A 9,188-nucleotide genomic window follows, 5' to 3' on the forward strand; every position below is an offset into this window, starting at 1 on the left:
GGCTCACGCGCGCCCCGGCCGGCGGGAGGGGCCCGGGCAGCGCCTCTGGCGGAATCGAGAATGCGCAGGAGGCTGGGCGCAGACGGGGGCGCACTGCGAGCAGCTCGTACTCGGGGGTTTTAGGAACACAACTCCACTGGGTCACAATGCACCCGCGCCCTGCCCGCGCTGGCCCGGGCCTGGCTGTTTTTATGTGTTCTGGGGTTGGCCCTGATCACACTGCCCCACCAGCGTGTTTTCAGGGGCAGTAAGTCGCATGGGGGGAGATTTCCCTGCTGTTACCTTGGGAGCAGCTGGATTTGAACCCAGTGCCTTTGGGATTGCAGTGCAGCTTCTTACCACTAGGCCAGCCTAGGACATCCAAGCAGCCAATAACATTCTCCCACCACAAACCCTCACCCCAGAAACCTTCGGAAAAAGAGGAACCCCAGCACTCTGAGCCGACCCCCTGTCCCCCAGGCTCTCTCTCACTTCCAGGAAACCCTCGAGGCCCCAGTTCTCTGGTTTCTACTCCTGGTTTCACACTTCTTCCTCTAAATAGCCTCCAAATAAACTGGAGTGAGGTCGTCTTGACTGCGCGCCCACTACCAAAAGCGGAGGTGAGTTCCCAGTCCGTCCACCATCTCCAGGTACAGTCACACTCCATTGCCCCTCCCCCGCCTGCTGTGTGCTGGTCTTTGGCCCCTCAGCCTCTGCCCCTCAGGGATGGTCTCCAGCAGTCTGAGCTGGGCCCACACCCTCGGGCCTCAGCGGTGCAGGGAGGACATCCCAGGGCTGGGCCACCCGAAATGAGACTTCTCGCAGTCGGCTCCCTTTAAAGAGACCACCGCCCCTGGACCTGAAGTCCGCTTGGGCCTCCGCTTCACAATCACCGCTAAGGCACTTGTCTCGTTCCTGGTGGAAGGTGGGCACATCAGCCCCAAGCCCAGAGCTCTGCGAGACGCTGTATGGCCACCAGGCGGGGCTATGGAGGAGCCAAGATCACTGTTCTGCCCAGTGAGGCTCCGTCCAGGCCCTGAGCCGGCAGCGGACTTCTAGGTGCTGCTGCCTCGTCACTGTCCCCCCAGGTGAGTGATCAGGCCTTTCCTCGCCTGACCTGCCACACCAGATGAGAGTTTCCTTCTGAAGGGAGACACTTTGGCAAGGAGACTGGGTAGGTACTGCAGTCTGGACCCCTCCGGCTGCCCCAGCCCCAGCCTGCTCTGTGGTCACCTTGTGAGGCCTGCAGATGCAGAGCTGCTCGGAGAGGATGTTCAGGGCCATGGCGGTGAGCTCAGCGCTGTCCCAGTGGCAGTCTGTCCAGCCTTTGTGCAGAGGTCTGCTCGGCCTGTGATCCGGGTAAAGTGCGACCTTGCCAAGCTGTGTACGCTACCAGGAGCCTAGTATCGGGCTGGTTGCTAGGGCTGAGCCTCTGAGGACCCTGGCCCCAGGGAGGAAGCAGACAGTCCCTGTCCCCCAGGTTGGTGCTCTCGCAGGACCAGCACAGGGGAAGTTTCCAGTCACTCGGTGATGCCGGCCCTCTGTGGCCACTCGATTCATGAATTGACCCAGGTCACAGCCATCAAGGGCCTTGCAGTAACTCAGAGTGGGGTCTCACCATTGAGGTGGGGATGGCCACAGGCAGATGGCCAATGAGAAGTGTGGAATGCGCTGGACTTGGAGGCAGGCAGCGGCGGCATGGTCACTTTGGACTCTTCTGGAAAATGCCCTCCCAGCTCGCTGGTGCTTGTGGAGGGGGCAGCGTGATGTGGGGGCTGCCCCAGGATGGAAGGAGCCTTGGATTGTGCCAGAACGCAGCTGGGTCCCAGCCCAGGTCTTAGCTTCCTTGTTCACGGGGTTGGAGGACACGTGGGCGTGGAGACAGACAGGGAGGGGCGACGTGTGGGGCAGGCACTGACAGTGGATGTGGGGGTCTCTGAGCCCCAGGCTGGTGGGAGCTGCCCCAGTCTGGTCATGGCCAGGCCAGCTAAACTCCAGAGGCCTCCTGGCCTCGTCTGTATCTTCAAACGGGGGCAGTCTCCATCCTCATCCTCACCGAAATGCATCTCCAGCAAGGGCAAGAAGTCTGGGGCTGCTGAGTGGGGCTTGGGAGGAGGTGGGTGGGTGACAGGGCTTCCCGCATGTGTGAACAGCCTGGTGGCTGACTGGGAGCAGCGTGTGGCGTTGTCACCCAGCCAGTGCCAACTTGGAGCCCCCTCGTAGCGACAGCACACAATCCTGGTGCTCCTGCCTCTCCTCACGGCCTCTGCTGGGCCTGCTGCGGCCATGGCATTCGTCCATCCTGTTGAAGGTCTTCCTCTTGTCACATCCCGCTTCCCCAAGGGTGACGTCCTGCTTCTGTGACTGGCCCTTCCTGACAGCGGCCCACTGCTCTGGAGACAAAGGCTCACCATTCTTGCTTCTATTGTTCTTTTTTCTTTTCCTTCTTGTGTATCATGGAATCAGATCCGACTGGTCCCTCCTTCTCCAGTGGAGCCTCTGGTGGATTTGAACCACGTACCTTAGGGATTGCAGTCCAGCTTCTTGTCAATAGGCCACCAGAGCACCTGTCATCCTTGCTTCTAAGGAGAGCTGCGGCTGCCCGTCTTTCCAGACAGCTGTGTTCATTTTCCCAACACTGAGGAACGTTGACTCATCTTTGTCAATGCCGTTCAGACTCAGGTGCCAAGGAGGATGCCAGGTACCTTTGTGAGCTTGTAACACCTCACTCACCAGGAGGATGCCCTCAGAGCCCCTCCAGGGCTACCCCACCACCCTTCTCGGGCTGCCCCCAAGCTGCCCCCATGGAGGACAAGGCTGAGGACAGGGCCAGCCAACCCAGTGCAGCCATGGGGTGAGGTGAGGTAGAGTGGGGAGATGCCCTGTCCACAGGGAGACACTGCAGAGATGTCTTCATGGACTGAGTTGTGAGCCCAGGCTGGAGGGGGTAGTGGTCAGTGCTGTTTCTTTTCCCCTCAGGGAAGCTGCAGCTGGGGTGGGGGTTGACTCCCCTTGAGATCCCAGGTAGCGCTGCGTGTAGGACTAGGAGCCCAGGTAGGCCTTTGGCTGCGTGGTGTGGTCTTCTCTCACTCACTCTCTCTCTCTCTGTCTCTCCCTCTGTCTGTCTGTCTATCTCTCTGCTTCCCATTCTCTCTCTTGGTCTGTTTCTCACTCTCTCTCTCACTCTTTGTCTATCCCTTTGCCTCCCACTCTGTGTGTGTGTGTGTGTGTGTGTGTGTGTATGTGTCTGCCTTCCACTCTCTCTCTCTGTGTCTCATTCTCTTTCTCTTTCTCTCTGCCTCTCTCACTCTCTATGTGTGTATGTCTCTCTCTCTGTGTGTATGTGTCTCTGTCTCTCACTCTCTCTTAGTCAGATGCCCAGGGCTGAACACCTCAGGGAGAACTAACAAGTACACCCCCCCAAAAGCAATTAGTATCAGGTTTACTAGAGAAAGAAGAAAGAAAAAACAGCAAACAGGCAAGCACTGTGCAGTCAGGCAGCAGCCCTCCTCTTGGAGCAAGAAGGAGCAGGGGTCTGAGGCAGAGTTCCAGGGCGTTCCTGTTTTCCCATTTAGTGGCTGTTTGTAACTGGCGATGGGGCGGTTCCCACTCTCACAGTGATTGGTTGCCAGTGTCCCTCTGGTCCTGGTAGTTGGTGCACTTACGTAGAGTGTGGGGGTCTCAGGTACCAGGCATGGGGCTGTGGACTGGGGAGGGGGAGTTCCCCCAAAGCTGTGGCAGCTGTGACTGACCCTGCCTCTCATTCCTGCTCTCCCCTCGGGCCCTCTTCTCCATCTCCTTTGTTCTCTCTGACCCTGACAGCCATCATTAGACCCCGCTCCTCACTGCAGCTGCCAGGTCCATCATCACCGTGGTGCCTGGTCCAAACGGCCCACAGGCTGCACAGAAACTGGAGCTAGGGGAGTTCTTCTTAGTTTTCTAGTTCCTTGTCATGGTAAATGGATCTGGGACACACAGACCCTTGCCCTCCTTGTTTCTATCACACCTGCAGAACTAGATAAAAGTCTGCCTGATGATAGTTTCTCCTTAAGCTGTGCATTCCTCAGCCGGTGCTAAGGGACCACTCACGACCTAGTGCTAAGGAGCTGTACTGCCATCTCTAAGGCACGTGGTTCATATCCGCCCTATTTCTGAGGGAGAAGGTTGGGCAGTCTCCTTCCGTGCAGTCCCCAGTCTCTGAAAACCCGCTGGAGGGTTGGTCAGCTATGGGTTGGTTCCAACTCGACAACATGCACCCCTAACATAACCATACAGTGGGGTGGTTTGTGGAACGGTACCCACAGCGTTCACCTCCACCACACCTTAGCTTAAAACTGGGAGGTGGGTCCCCACCAAGTCCTTGCAGTGCTGCTCCCCGTGGTCAGGAACTTTCCTGTCCCTGGAAATGGAAATGAATGTCTTTTTGCCTTTCTCCAGGTTAGTTTTACGAACTGTCTGCAAACATGAACCTTGAGGGACTGTCTGGGGACAAACTCCTATAATGCTCATTACCACCTCTGTCATCAATAACTATGATGTCTACGTATCTGCCACCGATGTGTATGATGCCCATGTCATAGATACGTGTCATTGACAAGTATGAGGCTAACGTCTCAGATCTGTTACAGATGAGTAGGATGTCTATGCCCTAGAGATCTGCCACCAATAAGTGTGTGGTCTGTGTCGTAGATATCTGTCATCAATAACTGTGATGTCTGTGTCGTAGATATCACTGATAAGTGTGATATCTGTGTTGTAGATACCTGTCATCAATAAGTGTGAAGCCTATGTCATAGAATCTGTCATTGTTCAGGATGTTGCCTAAGTCATTGATATCTGTCATTGATATAAATATGATGCCTACAATGTTATAGATCTCTGTCATCAATAAATGTGATGTCTATGTCAGAAAACTCTCCTCAATAAATGTGACGATGTCGATGTCATAGATAACTGTCATCGATAAGTGTGACGATGTCGATGTCATAGATAACTGTTCTCAATAAGTGTGATGATGTCAGTGTCATTGATAACAGTCATCGATAAGTGAGATGATGTCGATGTGATTGATAACAGTCATCGATAAGTGTGACGATGTCGATGTCATAGATAACTGTCATCGATAAGTGTGATGTCTATGTCGTAGATATCTGTCAGTGCAAGAGAGGAAGACCCTCGATGACAGGGATTGATTCAGTGACTGGCAGTGAGGGTGGGTGTGTCAGAGTCAGTAGATTGGCACAGGACAGAGCAGGGTTTAGGGCTGTTGTACATAGGGTTGCTACGAGTCACAGGTGACTTGACAACACATAACAACAATGTAAGCATGATACCTGTGTCATAGATCTGGCATTGATAAGTATAATATCTATTGTCATAGATATCTGTCATGTGTGTCCACCATATCTCATCATGGAGGAGGCAACACTGTCTACCTGAGATAAATCAAAAGCTACAAAGTCTCTTTGTTAAACCTAGCTTTTTTTAAAAAAAATTTAATTGATATTTTAACGACTCGATGGCACATAACAACAACAACAATGAAAGTTTACAGAGAACTTGGATTTCCATTTATTCATAGTTGCACATTTTCCTCCTTAAATGCCCCGCCCCCATCCTACTCCTTAAAACAAAGGTGTCCTTCAAAGCAACTATGAGATATCATCTCAGCCCAGTAAGAATAGCAAAATTTAACACACAGCGAACATCAAATGCTGGCAGAGAAACTGGAACCCTTATTCACTGTTGGTGGAGGTGTAAAATGGTGCAACCACTATGGAAGGCAGTATGGAGCTTTCTCAAAAAGTTGGAAATAGAAATACCATTTGACCCAGCAATTCCACCACTGAGAATATACCCTAAAGAAACCAGAACTGCCACCCAAGTAGATACATGCACACCCATGTTTATTGCTGCTTTGTTCACAATTGCAAAGAGCTGGAAACAACCCAAGTGTCCATCAACCAACAAATGGGTAGAGAAGCTGTGGTATATTCACACAATGGAATACTATGCACCATTGAAAAACAAAGAACTCATGAAATATGCAAAATGGATGACCCTTGAGGACATTATGCTGAGTGAAATATCTCAGTCACAAAAGGACAAATATTGCATAGTGCCACTGTTGTAAAACGGGACTGACATCAGAGTTGAGGGAAGACAGAGAAGGAGGGGATGAATGATGTATACTGCATTGAAACAGATGAGGGAAAGAACCGTTTAAAAGGGATCTATGAATGGGTAGTTTTGTCATGACAGGAGTCCAGAGTGAAGGCTACACAGTGGAGTGGACTGGGGAGAGGGATTGCATAACAATGAAAGAGTTTTTCTTTTACTTTTTAAGGAGAAGAGTGAATCAGGGGGAGGGATGGGCAGGGAGAAAAGTGCAACAGTGAATGACTGGAAACCCTAAGTCTCTCTCTGTAAACTTTCATTAAAATGAATAAAAATAAAATAAAATTTTAAAAACCCCCAAAGGTGTCCCTGAGCTAACTAGTGATCCAGACTCTGAGGGTGACCTCTGCAGAGACGCGTCTGAGAGACGAGAGAACAGATGGTCTCCACCAGGGACAGAAGGTGACTCAGGCCACTTGGAGTGTTTGCTTTTCACGAGGCTGCCCTTTGCAAGTTACCTCTCTTCCCTGTTCTCTATAGCTTTGCTTTCTCCTCTTTGTCTGAGAACGTGCAGCCTCAAGGTCCTCGGCTTTCTGATCTGGCTCTGCCTTTTCCTGTTTTAGAGCTCAGGTAAAGGTGCGTTCACAGCCTTTGCTGGGTTCCTAGAGTCCAGTGACACTGGGGAAAAGGACAATCTCTTCCCAAAAAACTTACATCCTCGGAAACCCAGTGAAGGGTCAGCCAAGGCTTGGTTCTGACTTGACAGCAAGGAGTTGTTCGGTGGTTTGTTTTTTTTTTTAAACTACAGACTTTATTCCGTTTCACCATGTGTCATACGGGTGTGTGTGTGTGTGTTCTGTGCAGTTTTGACACTGGTACATATTTGTACTCACTGTCAGGATGTAGCACTGTCCCAACACTATGAAGGACGGACACCCTCGTATTGTCCTGGGCCCTCTTTGTTCTTCATTTCTGTAACTTTATAATTTGAAGAATGTTCCATAAATGGAGCTATAGAGCTCATCTTTTTGAGACTGAGTTTAATCACTCAATTCATTAACAACTGTCAGGTACCAATAATCTGTTCCTTTTCACTGTGGAGTAGCCAGCCCCAAGCCGCTCCCTGGGAGAAAGCGGCGCAGTCTCCCCTGTGCTTCTTCCTGCCTCCGAAAACCCTCTGCAGGGCCCACTAGGGCTCGGTTCTGGTCTGACAGCTGTGAGTAGTTGTTGCTATTCACGATATGATGTAACACAGTTTAACCATTCAGTCACTTGGTGGAGGACATCTCATCTGGGCTTTTCCCAATTTGGGGCTATTACAAATAAAGTTGTTACGGACATTCATGTGTGATTCACATTTCTTGGAGATAAATGTAAGGGAGCCAAATTACAATTGACATGTTTCAACAAACAGACTCTGCCCTGGATGTGCTCACCAAGTTGTGCTAAGAAATCTGGAGGACAACTACATGGCCAACTGACTGGAAGAGATCTATATTTGTTCCCATTCCAAAGAAAGGTGACCCAACTGAGTGTGATCATTAAAAAACAATACCATTGATATCACATGCAAGCAAGATTCTGCTGAAAATTATCCAAAAACAACTGGAGCAGCACATCAACAGAGAACTGCCAGATGTGCAGGCTGGGTTTAGAAGAGGCTTTGGTACTAGGGATATTATAGTAATGTTAGATGGATCTTGGCTGAAAGTAGAGAGTATCAGAGGAATGTCTATCTGTGCTTCATTGACTATGCAAAGGCTTTTGACTGTGTGGATCACAACAAACTGTGGCTGACTCTAAGAAGAATGGGAATCCCAGAACACTTGATTGTGCTTATGTGAAAGCTATTAATTGGACCAGGAAGCAGTCATCAAAACAGAGCAAGGAAACACTGCATGGTTCAAAATTGGGAAGGGTGTCCACCAGGGATGCATTCTGTCTCGATACCTTTTCAATCTGTATGCAGAACAGATTATCCAGGAGGCTGGACTCTATGAGGAGAATTGTAGCATCAGGATTGGAGCTAAACTCATCAACAATCTGTATTATACAGATGACACAACCCTGCTTGCTGAAACTGAGGAGGACCTGAAGTGCTTGCTGCAGAGGGTCAAGGACTGCTGCCTTCAATGTGGATTGAAGCTCAACATCAAGAAAACAAAGACTCTCAACACTGGGCCGACTAGCAGCATTGTGGTGGATGGTGAAGAGATTGCGATCGTAAACAACTTTAGTTTGCTCGGCTCCAAAATCAACACTCTTAGTACAAAAAGCCAGGATATTAAACCATGTATTGCACTGGGAAAGTCTGCTGTCAGAGATCTCTCCTAAATACTGAAGAGCAATTATGTCAGTCTGGAAACTAAGGTGCACCTGATACAGGCCACAGTCTCTGCAATTACTTGCTATGCATCAGAAAACTGCACAATGACTAGGGGTGATAGAAGGAGAAGTGACACCTTTGAGCTGTGGTGCTGGAGAAGAGTATTGAATGTACCGTGTGAGGAAAACAAACAAGTTCATCCTAGAGAGGGTGAGACCAGGCTGTTTCATGGAGGCAAGGATTCTGAAGCTTCGTCTGACATACTTTGGACATGTTGCAGGAAGGGACCAGTCCTGGAAGAGGGACTTCATTCTTGGGAGGGTAGAGGGACAGCTCAAGAGAGGAAGATTCTTGATGAGATGGATTGGTTCAGTGACTGGGGTAATGGGGGTAGGTGTGTCAGAGACAATAAGATTGGCAAAGGACAGAACAGGGTTTAGGGCGGTTGTACATAGGGTCGCCATGAGTCTCAGACAACTTGATGGCACATGACAACAACATGTTTAATCCTGTAAGAAATTTCCAAACTCTTTCCGGAGTGACCATAGCATTTTACAATTCTTTCAGCATTATGTAGTGACCTTCCTTATCTTCCGTGATGGTTTTTACGTTGATATTTATTTTATCAGAGATTAATATGGCTACTCCTGCTTTTTTTTGGGTTGCCATTTGCTTGGTATATTTTTCCCCACCCTTTTATTTTTAGCCTGTCTTTATCTTCATTTTTCAGGTGTGTCTCTTGTAGACAACATATTGATGGATTTTG

The sequence above is a fragment of the Elephantulus edwardii genome, unplaced genomic scaffold, assembly GCF_000299155.1.
Source record: "Elephantulus edwardii isolate Elephantulus edwardi_28Jun2011 unplaced genomic scaffold, EleEdw1.0 scaffold00126, whole genome shotgun sequence".
Classification (NCBI taxonomy): domain Eukaryota; kingdom Metazoa; phylum Chordata; class Mammalia; order Macroscelidea; family Macroscelididae; genus Elephantulus; species Elephantulus edwardii.